The sequence below is a fragment of the Lygodium microphyllum genome, chromosome 21 (genome assembly GCF_053477565.2).
Source record: "Lygodium microphyllum isolate KBCC chromosome 21, Lygodium_microphyllum_v1.1.10, whole genome shotgun sequence".
Lineage (NCBI taxonomy): Eukaryota > Viridiplantae > Streptophyta > Polypodiopsida > Schizaeales > Lygodiaceae > Lygodium > Lygodium microphyllum.
This window is the reverse complement of record NC_141155.1, coordinates 105,495,992-105,517,370: the sequence shown is the minus strand read 5'-3', so window position 1 is coordinate 105,517,370 and position 21,379 is coordinate 105,495,992. Positions and strand designations below refer to the sequence as shown.

General features: G+C 45.7%; 1 protein-coding gene and 1 pseudogene across 2 annotated transcripts in view; one reads left to right on the top strand and one right to left on the bottom strand.

Annotated features, from left to right (window-relative positions):
- The window catches only part of LOC148018382 (uncharacterized), a 65,381-nt gene that overhangs the window by 32,614 nt on the left and 11,388 nt on the right, over window positions 1-21,379 (top strand). The gene's annotated exons all lie outside the window — the stretch shown is intronic.
- LOC148018383 (uncharacterized) lies at window positions 16,196-18,144 on the bottom strand (annotated as a pseudogene).

Genomic DNA, 21,379 nt, shown 5'->3' with positions numbered 1-21,379 from the left:
TGCGCCCTGCCCTCTGCGTCACCTACACTACCTCTGGACAGGCCACGACTGAGGCAGACAGACGTGCACCTCTGCCTCACGAGAGAGAGAGAGAGAGAGCCCTCTGCCTGCTGCCCGCCCTGATCTGCCCGTTTTGCCACCAAGGGGCAGCAGCCAGTCACACCCAGGTTGCCACACATAGCGTGCGACAGCGTGAGCCAGCAAAGGGAACCAGCCCTTCTTTTCTGCGCACGCGCTTCCCAAGCTTCTTCGTCAGTCCAGTGCCGGGTCCGTTTTGCCTAAGAAAGAGGGAGAGCGGCCTGCGCATTCTTGCCTCCCGTGAGATCTTTGTTCGGCCTCTGACCGGTATACGCAGTGATACACCATGGCTGGTTTGGAACTGGATTTTATAGACCAAACGGTGGCAACGCTTGGTCCGGACTCTGATACCGAGGAACCCGACGATATGGTTCCGTGCAATGAAGAGATGCCCACTGCTCCTGACTTTCAGCCTGCAGGCAAACGCACCAAGCACACTTCGGAAGAGAGAATGGATCATCAGGATCGTTCCTATGCTCAGGTTGCTTCGGATTCTGCAGACTCTCAGGATATTGACTGGGAGCATCTGCTAGAGTTTGCCAACACTCTACTTGGCGATTATGTTCAACATAATCAGGAAGTCTTTTCTGACTCTGCACCAGAAGATGTTTTGGAAGCCACTGTTGACCCCAAATCTGTCTTGCGCTCCTTTTCAGTATTCTATGATCGCGCCGTGATACTCTTCTTCACTGGTAGAATCCCCCAGCTTTCCCGTATTCGCCAGTGGCTGCAAAGTCTGCTACAAGGGGAATGTGTTGAAGAGATTTTTGTTGGGCCCCGAGGCTTTTTTGAGGTGCTGTTAAAATCCGAGACGCACCGTGCTGCTCTCCTGTCTAAACTGCCTCTGTTTTTTGATCGCCGTTTGGTCCATGTTGTACCATGGCGCCCAATGGCAGATTTTCAACGCCTGCTGCAACGAGAGTGCCCTGTATGGGTTGAAGTGGAAAATTGCCCGGTTGTTTATTGGCCACTGTTGAAGGACACCATGGCTGCTGTGGGCACTGTTCTGGTCCCTCCAAGTTTAAGGGCCGTGAATCGTAACCGCTTGTGTATGTTATGGGACACTACTAGGAAAAGGCCTGCGTGGTTGTGTCTCAATTGCTCCGGCATGCATCCTTTACACTTTTGTTTGAAATGGGGCAATTTTGCAGGACATTGCTTTTCCTGTGGAAAATTAGGGCATTTCATGGCCGAATGCCCAGAGCAGCAACACACTTCAGATGCTGGGTATGTTTCGCTGCCCATGGAAGATATGGTATGTGATGTCCCGTCACAGGATGCTATTCACCCTCCTAAAGCGCTGGATAAAGGTAAACAACAGGTTTCGGGTTTGGATTCCCGTGGCACAAACTGGGTTGAAGTACGCGCAAAAAAAGGTAATAGGGTGGTTGTTGGCATGGAGAATTCTGTGCCTTCTGTATCACAAGATTCCATGCGTACTTATATGCGCAGGAAAAAAATGTTGCCTTCGGAGCACTCTGCTCCTGCTATGGTTTCCTCTGCCCCCCGTCCTTAGCCCACTCGGAGAGTGTATTCGGATCGTCCAAAGGGTCCACCTGCTAAGCTAGCTTTTGATACCAGAGGCAATGTCATTACCCCGTGGGATCGTCGTTATCCCCGCTCCACTCCCAAGCCAGCAGATATGCCGTCTACCTCCAAATTTGGTCCGCAGAACTCTTTTGCCGTGTTGGCTGATTTCTTGGATGAGGGAGTCCTGGACATTCTCGCAGAAAAGGTCAAATCGAGGCAAGCTGTGCCTTGTACCTGATTTTCTTTTAACAACACATGAAAATAGCCACGTGGAATGTGCGAGGAATCTGTTCTTGCCATAAGCAACAGGCCATGTGGACGGTATTACATGAGAATCAGTGGGATGTCTTGTGTGCTGTTGAACACGAGTCACGGTGAAGCCGGAAAAGTTGTGGATTGCCATGGCTTTCGTCTGTTCTATGCCGGGACACAGGCCCTGCGTTATTCTGGTGTGCTCATGATTGTACATGAAAAATATCAACCTCTTCTTATTAAAAATGATGTGCATGGCCGCTTTGTGGTGACTGAAATTTTATTCGACGGAGAGATCTTATGGTTACTTGGCCTCTATGCTCCGAATGATCCTTTATCTCACCGGGAGCTTTGGCATACTTTGCAGACTTCCTTGTCACTTGGCAGACGGGGCTGGGGCCTCTTCATGGGGGATTTCAATATGTGTGTTGATTCTTCGCAGTCCACATCGGAGCATTCAATAATGGATGCGCCGGAAAGCCGCAGGTGGCATGAGTTGGCTCTTGCTGTTCTTAAGCAAGATCTTTGTCCTGGCTGCACCCGTCTTCTATAGGGTTTACTTTCCATTCCGCTCAGTATGCAACAACATGGTCGCGGCTGGACCGCATATACATCATGCAGAATGATGATTTCCTCCCTAAGATGCTTGAAATGAAAGTGTTGCAGCAATATGCCTTGTCAGACCATTTTCCTATGCAGCTTGAGATGCTCGCATAACCCATTGCACCTTTTAAGCAATTTCTGGAGAGGCTCCCTTTGTGTTTTAACTCGTCTTATTTGAAGCATGCAATCTTTCCGGGTTATATGCAGCAATTGATTGATAGATTCTTAATGGACTTCTCCTCTCAGGGCACTGCTTCGTTTGAACGATTGCTCTCTAATGTGCAACGGGTTGCTCGGCAGTATGGAATCCATCATGCCTCTCTTTGTCGACAGCGTCGACAAGCAGCGGAGGCCTTGCTGGCTTTGGTTCGTTCTCTGCTGGTGGACACTCCAGATGATGCATTTCTACTAGCACTAGCAATGCGTGTAGCTCATCTTATTCAAGAGTTTCAGTTGAAATCGTATCAGCAGGCCAAATTGCAGAATCTGACGGAGACTTTGCAAGATAATGCGTGTGAGACTCATAAGTTCTTTCGAGTCCTCCATGCCTCTCCTGCTAGAGAAAATATGACTAGACTCCTGGATGCAGAAGGCCACTTGGTCCTTGATCCGCAGATGATTGTGCATATGTGTAGGAATTATTTCATCGACCTTCTTGGTTCCACTTCTCCACCTTCAGCCCAAACTACTCAGGCTTGTTCAGTTTTTTATGACCTGGTCCGCAATCAAGTTTCGCAGGATATGCAAGCTACTATGGAGTCAGATATTTGTGAGGCGGAGGTTATGGACGTTTTGTTACACTTGCCCAAGGACAAAAGTCCTGGCTGGGATGGTCTCACCAATGAGTTCTTTGAGGTTTTTGCTACCCAACTGGCGAAACCATTGACGGCCTTGTTTCAGCAGGTGTGGGAAACGGGGATTATACCTTCCTCATGGAAAGAAGGACTTATTAAACTGCTTCCAAAGGTTCCTTCGCCGTCTATGTTGAAACATTGGCGCCCAATTTCTTTAATGGGTTTTATGTATAAAATCTTTTCCAAAGTAATGGCGAATCGGCTCCACAAGCATCTCCCTGCCATTATGCATCCTCTTCAATATGGTTTCATTAAGGGCCGAAACATTCTGCACAATGTATTAAATGCGCAACTGGCGATTGATTATGCAAGGCATTCTAATCAGGAGGTTGTACTGATTCAATTGGATCTGGAAAAGGCTTTCGACTATCTGGACTGGTTTTTTGTTGCAGAGCTTATGTCTGCTATGGGCTTTGGTGATCGGATGTCTCGATTGATCTACATCATCAGTGCAGCGGCGTCTTCACGAGTCATGTTGAATGGAGGCGTTACCGAGCCATTTGTCCTTGCCCGCTCTGTCAGACAGGGGTGCCCTTTAAGCCCTCTCTTCTTTGCCCTTGCGACTCATCCAGTTCTTTCGATGTTATCTCATATGGCAGCTTCCACTCAGTTGGCTGGATTGTCGCTTCCTTTTGGACAGCATTTCATTAGTCAATCCTTGGCGGATGATAGCTTTATGATTCTGCGTGCGGATAAGGATAACCTTCGCAAAGCATTGGATGTTTGGGCTCTCTTTGGTCAGGCTTCTGGCCTTTGCATCAATGCGTTAAAATCAGCCATTCTCAGCTGTACGGAGTCAGATTTGCAGTCATTGAACTGGCAGGGTATCGTTGTGCCCCGTGGCTCCATTGTCAGGCATCTTGGCTACCCCTTGGGTGTTGATGTTCCACCAAAGCAGCTTCTACAGTGGATTTCTCAGAAACTGGCGACTAAGTTCTTGTATTGGAAGTCTCAGGCTTGGCCATTCCATGTTCGCCTCAAAGTAGCCCAGACAATTATGTTGCCGATGCTCACATATTTCTTGCCCTTGTTGCCCTGGACTACTACTACCCTCAATGCTCTTACTCAGTCTATTCGTTTTATGTTATGGAAGAAGGGTTCCTTGCATGCAGGCATTTCCTGGATTTCTTGGTTGCATGCGTGCACCCTCAAACGCATGGGTGGAGGAGCTATTTTGGATGCCCAAACTCACATGCTGGCCCTCCGTTGGTCTCTTTTCCGCACCATGTGCTCAGATCATCATCCGTGGGTCGTTATAGCCCATTATTTCCTTGAGGAGCAGGGGCTTCGGCATGGCAATACCCAGATCTAGAGTTCTTGGTGGCATGTTCTTAATGCTGATTCTCGGTTCTTTGGTTCCTCTTCATCACTGCTTGCTCATTTGGTATGTTCCTGGAAACTGGTCCTCTGAAAGGCTCAGTGGCATCCGGCGGAGTATCGCTCAGCTGCTAATTCTTTTCAACTGGAGTTGCTGGCAATCTCGCGGGTACTTTCATGGGAAGGTAAACAAGAGCTTCGACCACAATTCAACCGTATGGCACGTTTGGGCTTAACTTCAGTTACGGATGCCACCCTTGCCAGTCGCAATGTGTTAATATCATTTCGTATAGCCAGGAGGATTTTTAGGATCCCTCGTGGATACAGGCATTTATGGGAACAACTTTTGATGGTGCTCCAGAGCAGACAACCCTTTCCTGCCCTTGCTTCAGATCGTCCTTGCCAGGATTGGGACTTTGAAGGCTGGCTGAGTTTCGGCAAGGCTTCTGCTAACCAGGTCTATCATCTTATGATTAAAGATCATCAATGACTGGTTACTAAAGCTAATGCTCTATGGGGATTGCGTAAATCCCGGTCATGGTGGAGGGCAATTGTGATGGAAGGGTGGTTGAACAAGACACCCTTCAAATATAAGGTCTTTCTGTGGAGGGTGATGATTGGGGGTCTTCCGCTTGCTTCGGCTCTTTCCAAGCGAAGAATATCCAACGACAACTGTTTCTTTTGCATCACCAGTGTCGAATCCACCCGCCACCGATTTATTTCTTGCCCTATTGCTAAGAAAATATGGTCGTTCTTATCAGCCGTTTGGAGAGCGGTGGTTGGTTTCTCGCTAAGGCCCTTTGATTGGATCTTTGTGCAGCCCAAATACCCAACACCGGCACAGCCACATATGAAGCTCGTGTTTCACTTTCTTCGATATTGGGGCTGTTGGCATAACTGGACCATTCGGAATGCGTTTCTTTTTTATTCCGCCTGTAATGTTCAGCGGCATATTGCCAGGCTTAAGGGTCTCTTGTATTGGCAGATAGATCTTCTTCAGCATTCTGACTTACTCTCTCGGGAGGACTTGCGTCCCTGGCATATGGCAATTTCATCTACATCTTTGCTATGACTTTGTAACTCTTAGTACTGGAATCTTCTTACATGATGTCTTAGTGTCATCATGTACCTTGTAATCAAGTAAACTTGTACTTTTTTTTCCGTAATTAATACAATTACCTATTACGAAAAAAAGAAGAAGAGAGAGAGAGAGAACTCTTGCAAGTATACACAAAATGAAAGATAGATTGATAATTATAAGTGTAATGCGTAGAAGGAAAGTACAAGTGATAGGGCTTGAAAATATAGGTTAGCATGTGTAGCTAATCCTTTGACCCTTATTTAATGCTATGTGGAGTAAAAGGTGTTCACACCTAAACACACACTTTTTACACACAATAATGTGTATTCACACACGGGGATAAATAAATCTAACATTTGCTAGAGTCTGCGATTTATTATCAGATGGTCAACACCATGAGCACTATACTCTTAGAGAGGGCTTTCTTATGATGCATGGTTGATTATGTGTTGCAAAGCGGTTAAGGGTTAAGATGATGGTTGAAAGTCATGCACTTCCGTATGGAGGGTATCATTGCATTGAGCCTACAGTGAAAGAAGTTGAGACTTTCTTTTATTGGCTATCTTTGAGGCGTGATGTAGATCACTTTGTGCGCACATGCATTGTATGCCAAAAGGTCAAGCTTGACCGATAGAAGGCACTGGGGTTTGTTGCAACCCTTGGCTATTCTTGATAGATCATGGAATACCATAGCCATGGATTTTGTCCTTGATCTTCCTAGATCACCTATAGGGATTGATGGCACGTGGACCATTATTTGCAAGTTTAGCAAATAGACTCATTTCATTCTAGTGAGGAAAAAGATAACTACAGATCACATAGCAAGATTGTTCATGTAGAACATCTTTATATATCATGGCATGCCACAACTATTGTGAGTAACAAGGATCCTTGCATGACGAGTCTCTTTTGAAGAGGCACTTTTGAGAATATGGGTACCACCCTAAAGTTCTCATCTTCTTTTCGCCCATAGATAGATGGGTCTAAAGAAGAAAATGCTACTGTTTTAGATATTTTGAAATGCTATGTGTCTGAGCATAAAACAAAATGGGGATTGTTTTTGCCTCTTGTGGAATATGCTTATAACAACACAGTGCATAGTTTCACTAGGAAGGTAGTGTTTGAGATTGTGGAAGGGGAAAAGAAAGTCCCATCCATTTTGCATACAAAAGATAAGATCTTTGAGGCTGGTAAGTATGTTGAGAGTTTGGATGAAGGTTATGCTAAAGTAAAGATAGTCCTCCAAAAGACTCAAACAAAACAAAAGCAAGCAGTTGATGGCCACCACAGAGCTTTGGCATTTGTAGAGGGTGATTGGGTCTTGTTACGCTTTGAAAAGGCCCAGTTAAAGAAAATAAAGGGTAAAGAGCATCTTTTCCCTAAACTTAGTATGAGGTATTATGGGCCTTTCCAAGTGTTGCAAAGGTTAGAGGTTGAAGCTACCTGATTATTGGAGGATTCAAAATGCTTTTCATGTGAGTTTTCTTAGGCCTTTCCATGGTGATGCGCCTGATGATATTAATGATGAGATAAAGCCAAAGGTTCGGGAACTTGATGAAATCTTGATTCCTAAGTAAATATTGGCATATAAGAAAAGGAAGGTCAAGGGTAAAGTCTCTTGTCACTATTTGGCGAAGTTTCAGAACTATGCACCTCTTGATGCAAATGGATGGAGGAAGATGATTTCATAGAATCACCTCATTTGTTATAACTTTACCTCGATGCTTTTCAATTGGAGCTGACTTGGGCTTAGTTAGCTGGAGCAGACTTCAGTCTTGGTTGAGTTAGGCTCAACAAAGCGTAGTTTAGGAGCATTGCATGATGCTTAAGAGGGGGGTGATGCTTTTGTTTAGTACAGATACGCTCACGTAACTAGAGGTTGTTTGGAGATCTTTTAGATTCCATACAGGTACTTCTATGATCAACCTACTAGACACTTTTGTTTTTACAATTATGTTTGGTTATTTACTAGTGCAACAACTACCATCTTTTTCAAAAAAAAAAAGTACATTTCCAGAAAATGGTGTAATAGTAGCGTGCTTCGTTACATTGAAACATGTATGGATAATTGTACATTGGTAGTAGATGGAGTAACAACAACGTGGTTGGTTACTTGGAAACATGTATGAAGAACTGTATGGTGACAATACATGCAATAATGGTAGTATTGCGATGTTTCAAGAGGGTGGTATGCCACCAGAATGAGAAATGAACTTAATCATTTAATTAAACTTCATGAAATATTTTTAATTATAATGAATTTTAATTGGTACCCTTAGCTCTTGGCATGGTGACCATTGCACCAGCAGACAAGGATTTGACACTAGAGCAGGCGGTGGACAAGTGTGTGGGCCATGTGGTACATGGCTAGGGCTAAATGAATAAGCTGTAGCATGAAACTTTCATTAAATTGAAAGTTTATACCTTAGAATTAAGGTACATTAAAAGTTTCACCTAGTAAGCAACTCACTTAGAGCACCTAAGTTATTAAGTAGGCCTTGAGCTAAAGTTTCGCCTAATGAGTAGCTCACTGATGATTAATTACTAAGTCATTAATTATCCTTTAATAAAAAACGTGATATGATTAAGGAGCATCTGGTTCCTCATTTGGAAAGCTTATCTTGGCTATTTGAGGCTTTGTCTCATTTAGTAGCCCAAGCCTGGAGACAGCCTCTTCTCTTTCTCGTTTTGGAGAAAATTGCAAATTTCAGCCATGGAATGAGCTTACAATGGGCAACAGTCAATTTTTCTCCTCTTGGCATGGAGACTCCATTGGGCAACCTCATAACTTCATATACAAGCATAGCTGTCATGTACGAATGGTACGATACGGTACGGTACTATAAAATACAGTAATAAATGGTACCTTAAGATTTTATAAGGTGCGGTGCGACATTAGTACGGAAAATCTTTTCAAACTTGATTATTTTGGACTAAAGATAATAGAATAGATATTTAAAGTCTAAATAGCAATGCTATTAGAGTATATAAGTAAAATATTTCAGGATAACATGCCAAAACTTCATGTTGCATGCGCAAAAATGTACTATTGTTACCTACAAGTTACAAGTACATAGATGGAAGTGGATACCTCATACACGAAGGATGATACAAATAAGAGTAGACTTGAGAGAGAGAGAGAAAGAGGCTTTAAGGAGAGAGAAAGAAGAAAGAAAAAAGAAAAAAAAAGAAAGGAGAAAGAAAGAAACAAATATGTGGGGTTCGGGGAGTGGCAAAAAAGGACCCATTTTTTGTACTAAATCATACGAATACGTATGATATGATACAGAGATAGGAGAGTATATATCATACATGAAGGATCATACAAATAAGAGTAGGCTTGAGAGAGAGAGAGAGAGAGAGAGAGAGAGAGAAAGAAAGTTATATTAACGTCTACAACAGGCAAAGTTGGCCTATGAGACCAAAATGTTGCATACAAATGTCTGGGAGATTTCAAAAGTCCCAATGAAGCTAACATTTATGCTATGTTGAACTAAATTGAGTAGGTACAAAATGATATCTGGACTAGATACAATCTAGAGGTACTCCCAGTGCGGTGTGGAACTGCTCTTGGGGTGTTCATCCTAAGATGTCCCGCATGGGTCGGTCTAGCATGGAGAGGCTAAAGCGGCGGGGCAGGGCTGTGGCTATTTCTAAGGTGGGCTATCGGAGGGCCCTGCCCCGCATGGGTCGGTCTAGCACGGCGAGGCTAAATCGAAGGGCTGTGGCTATTTCTAAGGTGGTCCCCGGGGGCCGGGAGGCCAGTTGGGCTGGTGGGGCCTCGGTGGTGGGGAGGGTAGCTGGTATTTGGTAGAAGTCGTTGAGTGTGCGTTGGTTGGTGGCTCCTTGTCTTTGCTCCGTGGTTCGTAGGAGGTGGTCTCTGTGGCGTCGTATTTCCAGTAGAAAGAGCCCCAGGCATCTCTGGTAGAGAGAGAGAGAGTGTGTGTGTGTGTGTGTGCGTTGGAGAGGCTTGAGAGAAAAAGAGTGTAAGAGGCTTGAGAGAGAGAGGGAGAGGTTATCTCAGCAAATGCTCTACGAAATTGGGTTCAAATGTTGTCATTTTTAGGGTTTGGCAGGTTGAAGTGTCCATTTGCAGTTTTGAATACTCTCTAACTAGTTGGAGATTAGCAGTTTAGCTGTCAAGGCCATTATGCACCTGGGATCGGTTATGTCGTGAGAAATCGCTAAAATATAGCCATTTTTAACCAATTTCAAGGATATTTCAGTAATCTAAAGAAATACCGTTAAGGGGCACTAAGGTTTGAGGCCAACAAGTGTAATGTGTTGTGGAGGAGCACTCTAGCTCTAGTTGTGTGTGGAGTTTTCTTGCTGAATTTACTTTTAAGCTAAATTAACTGTTTGTTAAAATGTGGTTTACTGTCCTTTGGGCTTTCAAAGGCTGGTTTCAGCAGGGGGTTTCGATTGATGTTTTACAAACAATGCAGCAACCATTGGAAATCCTTTGCTTGGAGAGTGCCAAGGCAAGGGGAAGCGCACCAATCACCATTCGCCAAATGAAAACCTTGGATCGAAAATGCATTTTGTTAAGCGAGCTTGTCATCACTATAGATTACCACATTGCTTGGCCTTTTTTGAGACCCCAAGTGGTATTGCCTTTCTGGACAAGCTAGTCTTTATCATGAATAAGCAAATGATATATTTGATTGACATAAGCATGACCCAAGAGGAGCCTACCACTAATCAACCAATCTTGCTAAGGGACGTCGTGGCCCAAAGAGGGAAGAGGTTGCATGGCCAATAAAGAGGTGGAGATGGCATTTCACAAATTGCGGTAGCCTTGGGGGACATGAATGTAGCGTCGGGCTGATGTGAAGGACATAACAACCCCGTTGATAGGTAGAAGAGCATCAGTAATAATGACAAGCCCGAGGCGTGTCATCCTATTCAACTTCAGCCGTTGTTCCTCTTTGCCTTGCTAGGAGAGCAACTTCGAAACTGCGAGTACTTCTGCTCTCAGGGAGTTAGCTGCCTCCCGATTTGGAGATGGTTACCAAGAAGATTCATCAAGGACCGATCTCCAATGATTCAACATGGAAGACTTTAGATGGATACGTTGTTCGACATTAAGCACATGCCACACTAAGGGATAAACCTTGGTGTTCCCATGCTTGATACCCTAAGTCTCAAGGAAAAAATCTGACAATCAAGGACTAGGCTTGCCTACACTCACACAAGGTTTGGAATAGTATCCAATGAAGAGCAATCATATGTATCTCCAAATCTTGAACAACCCCACCACCCATTCTTTTGGGAGGGCAAACATGGTGCTAGGAGATATCCGTTCGAGTAGAATCTTTTTTCCTAAGCAAAAACCAAATGGGTTGAGTGATTTGCTGTAAATGAAACTTTGGCCTAGGGAACAAGGGAAGGTAATATGAAATCATCGGTATCATGATTCGCTGCGCTTTTTTTAATCTTATGTGGAAAGGCCAAGCTTGTGATTTCCAAGACATAAATTTATCCATAATGCATGAGGAGACCCAATCTATTGGCATTTTGGGCGATACCTACACTCCAAAAGAATAGCCCGAAGTGCTTGGAAACAAAGCCTAAGTACCACCTTGCCTTGCTAACCCAAGTCTTGGAGATCACTCTAAGTGCAACGGATAAGGGCCAACTTATAAGTCTGATGTGGCCATCATTGTTTGTATGTTATCCATATTAGCCTTAAGAAACTTGAAGGTGTTGTCCACCAAGGCCTGACCCACCAACTGTTTCTACAAAGGGAGAGAGAGTCCGACCACCTCACCATGGGCCACTAGATGAGACATCATCGTAAGAATGGGATGAGTAGCCTAGGCAAAGAACAAAGGACTCAGCGGACAACCTTGTCTAATTGATCGATGAAGTGGGAAGAGTGTCATGACACCACCATTGAGTAGAACGCTTGACGAGGAATCTATGTTGATAGTATTGATAAGTGCTGACACTCTCGACCAAAACCCATGCCTTGCATCAATTGATCAAGGAAAGACCATGTCAAATGATCAGAGGCTTTATTCAAGTCCAATTGAACCAACACCTTTTCTTGCTTCGTGTATTGAGCATAATCTATTCCCATTTGGACATTCAAGATGCTATGTAGAATGTTATGCCCTTTGATAAATCCATACTGGGCAGGGTGAATAATGTTCAAAAGATATTCACGCAGTCTGTTAGCTAGGACTTTGGTAAAGATCTTATACGCAGAGCCCATCAAGGAGATCGGTCACCAATGCTTCAAGGCTGAGGGTTGTGCCTACGCTGCCTTGCATTTACTACGCACACCATGATCACACACATATACATTGCAGATGGTAGGCACCTATCACTATCACTTTATTCTTTATTCTTTTAGTAACTATTGAATAAGGGAAGGCCAATCACACCATAGTTGTCAGGTACAAAAAGTACGGTACGGTGTGGTACGATAAAATATGGTACTAAATGGTACTTTAAGATTTTATAAGGTACGGTACGATATTAGTACGAAAAAAAATTAACTTCATTATTTTGAAATATAGATGATAGAATAGATGTTTAAAGTCTAAATAGCAATGCTATTGGAGTATATAAGATGAATACTTGAGGGTAACACGCCAAAACCTCTATGGCATATGCCGCATGCGCAACATGCGCTATAACTTACAAGTACATACATAGGAGTGGATACATCATACATGAATGATCATACAAATAAGAGGCATGTATGCTTTAGAGAGAGAAGGTTGAGAGAGAGAGAGAGATGAAATTACATGAGATGCTTTATTAACGTCTACAAGAGGCCAAAATGACCTGTGAGACCAACAGTTACCAAACAAACCACCAAAGGTTTTAGTAAAAGATTTATGAATTTTGTTATGGTTTTGTTTGGCATTGCTAAGGCTAAAGTAGTTGCCAATGGTACATTCACTAATTCGTGTACTCTCAGAAGGTACATTAGGCCAAGTATCCTCTGGCCTAGTTTTATTAGCAATGTGTACTAATGCTTTGGGTTGGGTGGTGCAAAATGAGCTGTGAACAAAGGTAAAATGAATAGGATTAAGCTACTTGATGATTCTCAAACGGTGCTGAATTTATTTATTGATGACACTAACATATTCTGAAAAATAATGGGACATCAATTAGAAACGTTTGGAACTACTTGAATACCTTATGTATGGCCTTTGGCTCTAGGATAAATCATAACAAAACATGTATGAGGAGTCTAATCAAGCTTCCATCCCCTTTCTTGGTTGATCGATCAAGGCTACAAAATCACCACCACCACCACAACAACAACCCAAACCACCACCACCAACAACAACAACCACGTGTTAAGAAAAAAAAAGAGCTTGTTTTTTGGTACGAATTTGTACTGTACGAACTGTGTATAGTATGAACCAGTTCGAACTACGTACAAGTGCAACTATGGGTTCATGTATTGGAAATCTCAAGGCTGGCCTTTACATGGCAGACTGAAAGTTGCTCAAAGTATTATGATTAGTATGATATCGTACTTTTTGCCACTCCTTCCCTAGACTAAGAAGTTCCTTTTGGAACTTGTTCAGCCTATTAGGTTTATATTGTGGAAAAAAAAAGGGGAATCGGTTGGGTCAGGTTTGGATTTTGTGGCAGCATGTGACTATGCCTAAACAAATGGGGGGAGCAGCCTTGTTGGATGTTAATTTGCATATGAAAGCCTTGAGGTTGGCCCTTTTGTAGGCGTTATGTCTACAAATTCATCCTTGGTCGGACATTGCAAAATTTTTCATTGAAAAGACTGGTATCTCTCATGGTAATATGGTTATTTGTGCCTCCTGGTGGCATGTGCTTAACTCCTCGAGTCCAATTAAGACCACCCAGTCTTTTCTCCTTTCTCATTTGATTGCATCCTGGCAGGAGATCTTACGTTTTTCAGTTTGGTGCCCTCCTGAGATTCGCAAGGAGGCAAATTCACTGCAGGGAGAGGTCTTAGCCTCCTCCAGGTTGTTGGATTGGCCAGACAAAGATATGCATAGACTCAAGTTTAATCGGATGGTTGGTTTGGGGTTGCAGACAATTTTTAATGGTGTTATTCTTGGGCAGTCCCCTCTTTACTCTTTTCGGCATATTCGTCAACACTTTCGGGTAACCCGTGGATATTGTGATATCTGATCATCCATATAGGTCAGACTTCAGAGATTCTCTCCATTACCAGTGCTACAACCATTGTATCCATGGCGTGACTGGAAGTTTGTGATTCTAGATGATTTTGAGAAGAGGTCTGCTAACTAGATATACCATCAGATGGTGGAGGCCAAGAGATGGGTCACTACAAAGGTGAATAAATTATGGCACATTAGGGACGACAAAAAGAAGTGGCAGGAAAGATTCTTTCCACTTTGGAAGTCTAAGGTTCCGTATCAGAGAAAAGTCTTCTTGTGGAGACTGCTGATTGGTGGTCTTTCAGCTGGAGAGCTGTTGCGTGCTCGAAAGATGTCTGGTGGTCGTTATGTATTTTGCACTACACGTGATGAAACATTGCTTCTTCTTTTTGCCTCTTGTCCAGTAGCGCGACAGATCTCGTGTTTTATTTCTCGAGTCTGGCTCTCGGCGACTCAGCTCCGGATCAAAGCCCGATCATGGATTATGGAAAAGCTGCCCTCCGTACTGCTTTGTGGCATATTTGGCAAACTTGGAATTGGGTTCTTTTTGATTCGGTCTCGGGCATCCATGGTCATGTGGCCCGTATTCGAGGTTTAGTGCTATGGCAGATTTCTTCTATGATATCAGCTGACCTGGTTCTTCCTGACATTGCTGCCCACTCGCTCTACACCAGCAATGTTATTTTCTCTTTGTGTCATAGTCCTAATAGTCTTTCGTCACTTTCTTTAAGGACCTGATGGTCTGATGTAACAGAATGTAAACACACACACACACACACACACACACACACACACACAGAGAAAGAAAGAAAGAAAGAAAGAAAGTTATATTAATGTCTACAACAGGCCAAGTTGGCCTATGAGACCAAAATCTTGAATACAAATGTCTGGGAGATTTCAAAAGTCCCAGTGAAGCTAAGATTTATGCTGTGTTGAACTAAATTGAGTAGGTACAAAATGATATCTGGACTAGATACAATCTAGAGGTACTCCCAGTGCGGTGTGGAACTGCTCCTGGGGTGTTCATCCTAAGATGTCCCGCATGGGTCGGTCTAGCATGGAGAGGCTAAAGCGGCGGGGCAGCGCCCTCCGATGGCGGTGTAGTATCCCTTGTATCTTCGACCAATGTCTTCTGCGGGGGTGGGGGGCGGCGGGGCGTGGTTGCCGGGCTTTACCTCTCGCTGTGGCTATTTCTAAGGTGGTCCCCGGGGGCCGGGAGGCCGGTTGGGCTGGTGGGGCCTCGGTGGTGGGGAGGGTAGCTGGTATTTGGTAGAAGTCGTTGAGTGTGCGTTGGTTGGTGGCTCCTTGTCTTTGCTCCGTGGTTCGTAGGAGGTGGTCTCTATGGCGTCGTATTTCCAGTAGAAAGAGCCCCAGGCATCTCTGGTCTTTGAATTCCATCACCTTGGAGAGTGGTCCAAATCCTTCGCTGAATAGGCAGTGGAAGCGTCCCCCGGATTTCGTAGTACACTGGGCATTTACGGATATAGTGTTCCTCGGTCTCTGGCTCGAGATGGCAGAGCTGTCAGATTCGGTCTTCTGGGGGGAGGGGGTTGGCCCCGTATCTGCCCGTTTCGACCTGTAGTTGGTGTGAGGACGTGCGGATCTGTCCGACGGCACTTCTGACCCCATGAGATAGGTGTGTGTCCATGTAGCTTGGGCGGGTGATGAAGCCGTCAGGGGAGATATGCAGGAAGTGTTCTCGGTAGAAAGCCTTCTTGGTTCCTGGTTCCGATGTGGGGGTCACCCATGTCCTGGCGGTGTCTGTCTGGATGATATCCATTCTGGTGATGCGATTTACCTCCTCTCGGTTGAGCTCCAGGTGTGGGCAGTCTAGGCTGTATTGTAGTGGGGGGAGGTGGTCCATGTGCAGGCCATGGAGCCGTAGCCAGGTCTCTGTTCGAGCATACCAGCACTCAGTGCCCCCTTGTGTTGCTAGCTGTTTGGATGACTTCAGGGCGAGTCTGGGGTACCGGTGCCGGGGCAGGTCCCATATTTGGCGCAAGAAGGTCACGCTCTGGAAGAGGGCCTCAGCCACGAGGGGCGGTGCCCCCAGCTCTGCACGGATGATCTCGTGTGGTACGGAGGGCTTGCTTCAGATCATCCGTGAGATCATAAGTATTAGGGGTCTCTCCATCTGGTCCCATCCCTCATAGGTGGCCTCCTCCTTAGGCAGTGGCTGATCCTGTGGGGCCCTCCGCATGTGGTAGAGATTGGACCCCCATATGGGAGCCCCGTACAGGAGGGCTGGTGTGACCAAGGTGTCAAAAAGCCAGAGCTTTGTCCGGGGTTCCTGGAACTGTATGCGGGCACATTGGTTCTCCATTGACCCGAGGGCTGCATAGCCTCGGGTTAGTCTATCTTCCGTGGGTTTTCTCAGGGTAAATCTCGGTCCAGAGAATGTAATCCCCAGATAGGCGTATCTTTGGACCACGTCCACGGTTTCTCCACCGTATGTGAAGGGGAGGTACCGACCGTCGGAGCCATTGGGTTGACATGTTGAACACCATGACCTTGGTTTTCCCCAGGTTCACAGTTAGGTCTTTGTCTTGGCAGAAGGCCTGTAGTGCGTCCAGTTGGCGCTGCAGCCCTTCGTGTGTGCTGGAGATGAGGACTATGTCGTCCGCATATAGTAAGATAGGTATCAGTGTCCCTCCCAGGCTCGATCCCTCCTCGCCCAATCTATCTATGTACTCTAAGATCTCATCAATGTAGAGGCCAAATAGGGTGGGCGAGAGTGGGCATCCCTGCTTGACTCCGATGGTGCTAGTGATTTCCTTTGACAGCCCTCTCGATGCCCGAACTCGGCCCGTTACCGATTCGTATAGTGCCAGTATCCCCCATCGTATTTCGGTTGGTACCTCCAGTTCCTGTAGTCTCTGCGTGAGCCTCGCTCGTGGGACTGTGTCAAAGGCCTTGCGGAAGTCCACAAAGCAGCAGTACACCCGTCTTCCATGTGCTCTGCCCTCCTCTATGATGGCTCTCAGTGTGAGGATATGGTCAAGGGTGCAGAACCCCCTCCTAAACCCTGCTTGTCCTGCTGCTCCGTGTTGGTGTTGCTCTGCCCATTTGCTCAGCTCGTGGTCCAGTATGGATCCATAGAGCTTGGCTAGTACATGGCCAACCATGATTGTTCGATAGTTCGTGGGAACCATGGGGTCTCCGGCCTTCAGGATAGGTATTATGGTGTTCGCTGACCAATTGGCTGGGAAGCCTTCGCATAGGGCTCTGTTGAACATGTGTGCTAGGAGAGGTGCCAGTGTGTCTCTAGCATGGGTCAAATGCTCTGCTACCAAGCCTTCGTGGTCTTGGGCACGGCCATTTTGGAGTCTGTCAATGGCGTCCCGAACCTGCCCCGTGCTGAAGAATGTGGATGATCCGGGTCTGCTTCCTGGGGGCCGGGGTAGCTGGGGCTGCTTGGGTACTTGGTGTAGTGAGGTTGCATATGCGTGCCAAGTGTCCGGGGAGGTGATGGGCGTTTGGGCTCGGGGTTCCTGAAACGCCTTCCATGCCTCTTTGCTGTCCTGTCCTAAGAATAGCTGGTAGAATTCGTGTTCCACTTTGGAGAGGTAGGCTCGTTTCTTCCGTCGCACTAGGCGACGGAAGATCAAGCGTGCCTGTTTAGTGCGTGTGTACTCTCCGTGCTTCGTCCTGTTGAAGACGGAGCCGGGTTTCCCTGCACTCTGTGTCGTACCAGCTATTCTGCGGGACATTCTTGTTCGGAGGGGTGGGGTGGGGGGAGGGGGATGTGTGGGGGAAGTATTCGGCAGCTGAGGTGTGTAAGTGTGCCCGCCAACTGTGCTGTGACCTCCTCGAGGGGTGCGTGGGGGTTCATTTCTTGCAGGCTCCAATAGAGGTGGTCGGAGTATGCGCTCACAGTTAGCCTGGTAAAGTGGTACTTGGGGAATCTTGGGGGGTTGCTTGCTGGGGGGGTTAGGTCATACCTGCAGGTTATGTCAAATTGTAGGTATGCATGGTCGGCAGCCACTGCGAGTGGGCGAGGTGATATTTTAAAGGACTGGACGTCGGGGATAAGTGATAGAGGGCCAAGGATATAGTCCACTGTGCTTGCTCCCAGATTATGTGTGGGTGCTCCATGCGCCTCCCGTCCGATGCACTTGGCCGCATGCTTGTGTGGGAAGCATGTGAGGGCATCCGACCCGGGCCATCTGTCGAGGCTGTTGAGGATGGCCAGTATGTGTGCCCCCTCTAACGCCAGTAGGTGTTCGCCATATTCGGTGCACTCAGCTGTGTCCTGTGACGCCCGGTTGAGTCCTATCTCCTCCAGTGCAATCTCTTTGTACATGTGGTCTTCGCTCTCGAAGAAGGGGGTCTACCTTTGTGCTGTGCATGCGTTGAAGTCTCCAGCCAACATGACATCCCCCAAGCTGGAGTAGTGCATGATATCTTCGTACAGTGGTAGGTATGGTGACTCGCCTTGCTGTGGTGCGTATGGGGAGTGTGCTGGTGGGAAATAGCACACCGCCATGTATATGTCTCGGGGGCGATCTGTGTGTATCCGGATCCACATGAACCGGGCTTCCTCATCTTTCCGCATGACTTGCACCATGGGTTGTAGCTCCTCCCTGTACAACACAGCCACCCCTCCGGACCCTCGGGTCCCTCCTTTTGTTCGGGCTCTAGGGCGGCATGCCGTCTCCCATCTATATCCCCTCACTTCTGGTAAGTAGGTGCCTGGGCTTTGGTGGGTTTCTGTGTAGAGGACAATGTCCTTGCCGGTGAAGGTCTCCTGGAATAATCCTGCATCTGTCTTCATAGCTCTGTTGCAGTTCCACACTGCAAAACTCAGGTGGGTCTCATAGGCCGCACCACGTCATTGGCGCTTATCTGTGATGATGACCCGACCATCTCTGTATACTGCCCATTTTCCCGCTTTGCGAGCCTCCAGGATCTGTGGCATGCATTCTTTACGGTGTGCCACCTGTGCGAGAGAGAGAGAGAGAGAGAGAGAGAGAGAGAGAGAGAGAGAGAGAGAGAGAGATATTAATGTCTATATAAGGCCAATGTGGCCCATTATCATCATCCTTTCGTGGAAAGGGTGGATTAGGATGACAATAACCATTGATAAAGAAAATTTCCTTTTTCTTGATCCCTTTTCTATACATTTGGACGGTACTTTAGGGATCAATTTAATGAGACCCTCCTTCCAAGAGGGCGGCATGTGTCCAGTTGTCTAAATCAGCTGGTATAAAGTTGTCAAAGGTGCAACCAAGTTAGTGGCATAGGTCACAAAAGACTCATTGGTGATACCATCCCACCCTAGACTCTTGTCTTTAAGCAAATGCAAGAGGACATCCATGACCTCATCTTGTGTAATGTCCATATCCAAACTATTGGCAACTTTTGATGTAACTCAATCTTCAACCAGATCACAAAATAATGAACAGGCTGTATTGATTGCATGAGAAACAGAGGACTACGATCCAAGCAAGTCCATGAAATAGGTTCTACACATTTGCATGATTCCTCGTAGATTTGTGATCATTTTACCATCGGAGGTGCCTAGGCAGAGCACATTCTTCCTAGCAAAAGAGGCATGAAGGTTGCGAGAAAACTTATGTGACTAACAGTTATTATCTTGCAAACCCTTTGATAGTGCAATAAGTTTGGCATGTCAGTATGATCTCATGGAGATGAAAAGAAAAAGGGGATCTTGTGGCAAATCCATTAAAACAGTGTGTTTAGAACCAAGAGTTGCTTGGCAAATTGCAACCATTGCGTACGTAGGGTGGCATGATGTATTCCATATTGCTTAGCAATTGTTTGCACATTGCATATCAAGTGATTGAAGGAAGCTATTGAGCTAAAGCATGCTTTATAGCTGATTAGCATTTTTTTAAACAGCTCCAAAATAAGCTTAATTAATGAAAAACACAAATTTGGTGCACGGTTTGAGAGTTTAAGTGGTCCCCAAAACCCTAATTTCTTGGGGCACCCTTTAACATCTATAAATAGACGGGCTGCCCACCATTGAGATTATTCAGCACTCTTTCATCTCCAATCGGTGGTCACAACACTTGGGATCCGTCTTTGATGGACATCATCACTCTCCGACACTGCATTGCTTTGCCCTTGGGCATTCTGTACACTCTTACATTCTCTTACAACATTCATTCACTTCAGAGTTTCTTCTCTTTGTGTTTGAGTTTTGAGTTTTGCTCATCTCTATTTGAGTCTTTGTGTTTCAATCTTGGTTATACATGCTGTGTTTCCTGAATGCAAGCCCTAGCATATCTTCACATTGTATTAGAGCTAGTGCTTTTCTAAAGAGTATCTTGTGGTGATTGTGTAGGCTAGTCCTTGTGTGAGACTCACATGTGACTTGATTCTGACTCATAATGTCTTAGACACATTTTTCTAGGGATCCTATGATGCCTTGTCAAGGTTCTCCATAATTGGAGGCTCTGAGAAGGCATTATGGTCTCAAGGAGGAGGTAGGCACATCTTCGGCTTTACCACCTTTTTCTTCTCCTTTTGTTCATCTTATAGATGAAGAGTTTGAGGAGTACTTGTACATCATGTACAGTTCGGTTTACACCTCCAATGGGTGCTACTACTCCGTTTGGACCGATTGGTGAGACTGGCCATCTTCATTATCTTGGAGGGACCACGACATTCGGCATGTCTGTCAATCCATCTCCTTCATCTCAACCAGGCCTTATGTAAGGTTTGCATAACCCTTTTGAGTCGTATGAGTCAATATCCTCTCTTGTTTTTTCTTTTGTTGAGCAAGATTTGGATGATTTTCAGCATGTTAACTTCAATAGATGAGGCTCTCGAAGTAGATTCTCTTTATTAGGTATTTCTCTACTATCTATTTCATTTAAGTAAGTAAACCACACTTCTCAACTCCCTCCCATCCTACCACTAACTTCTCCACATTCTGATCTACTCACATCTTCATTCCAAAATCTCACATTACACTCCACTTCCGCTCAAAGCACACTAGGGGTTGGATCTTCCATCTCCACTCTTGGTACTTTTTATTTCTCAATTCTACCATCTACCTATCCGCCATGCACTCCACCTCTTGGTGTATCGGTAGGGGGAATGTCAACATTTAACATTGTATCTTCCACCTACTCCACTTTACCCCATCCTTTCACTGTGGGACGGTTGTGATGGGCATCCCCCTCACTGGCCTCGGACACTCACAAGCCCCTACACAAGCTTTCAGACACAGGGATATCCATCCTTTACTAATGGATTGTCGTCACACATCCCTTGGGCCACTCCTATGTAGGAACTTCTATCCTTTGCTCTACGTGTCCCTATCTCTCTACTTTGGTCTCCACATGTAGTTACCCGGTCCTTACCTAGTCCATCCTATTTCACATTTGGATCCGCTATGCACACTTCTCGTATGTGTGGTGGGCACTTTGGGATTCCTTTCCAACTATACTTCACTTCTCCACTCTATCCCCCCTATTCACCCTACCCCCACTACACACCTTCTCCATCTCCTAGAACTATTACTCTTGTTGCAATGGCCAAGAATGCCTTTATGGATAACACATGTT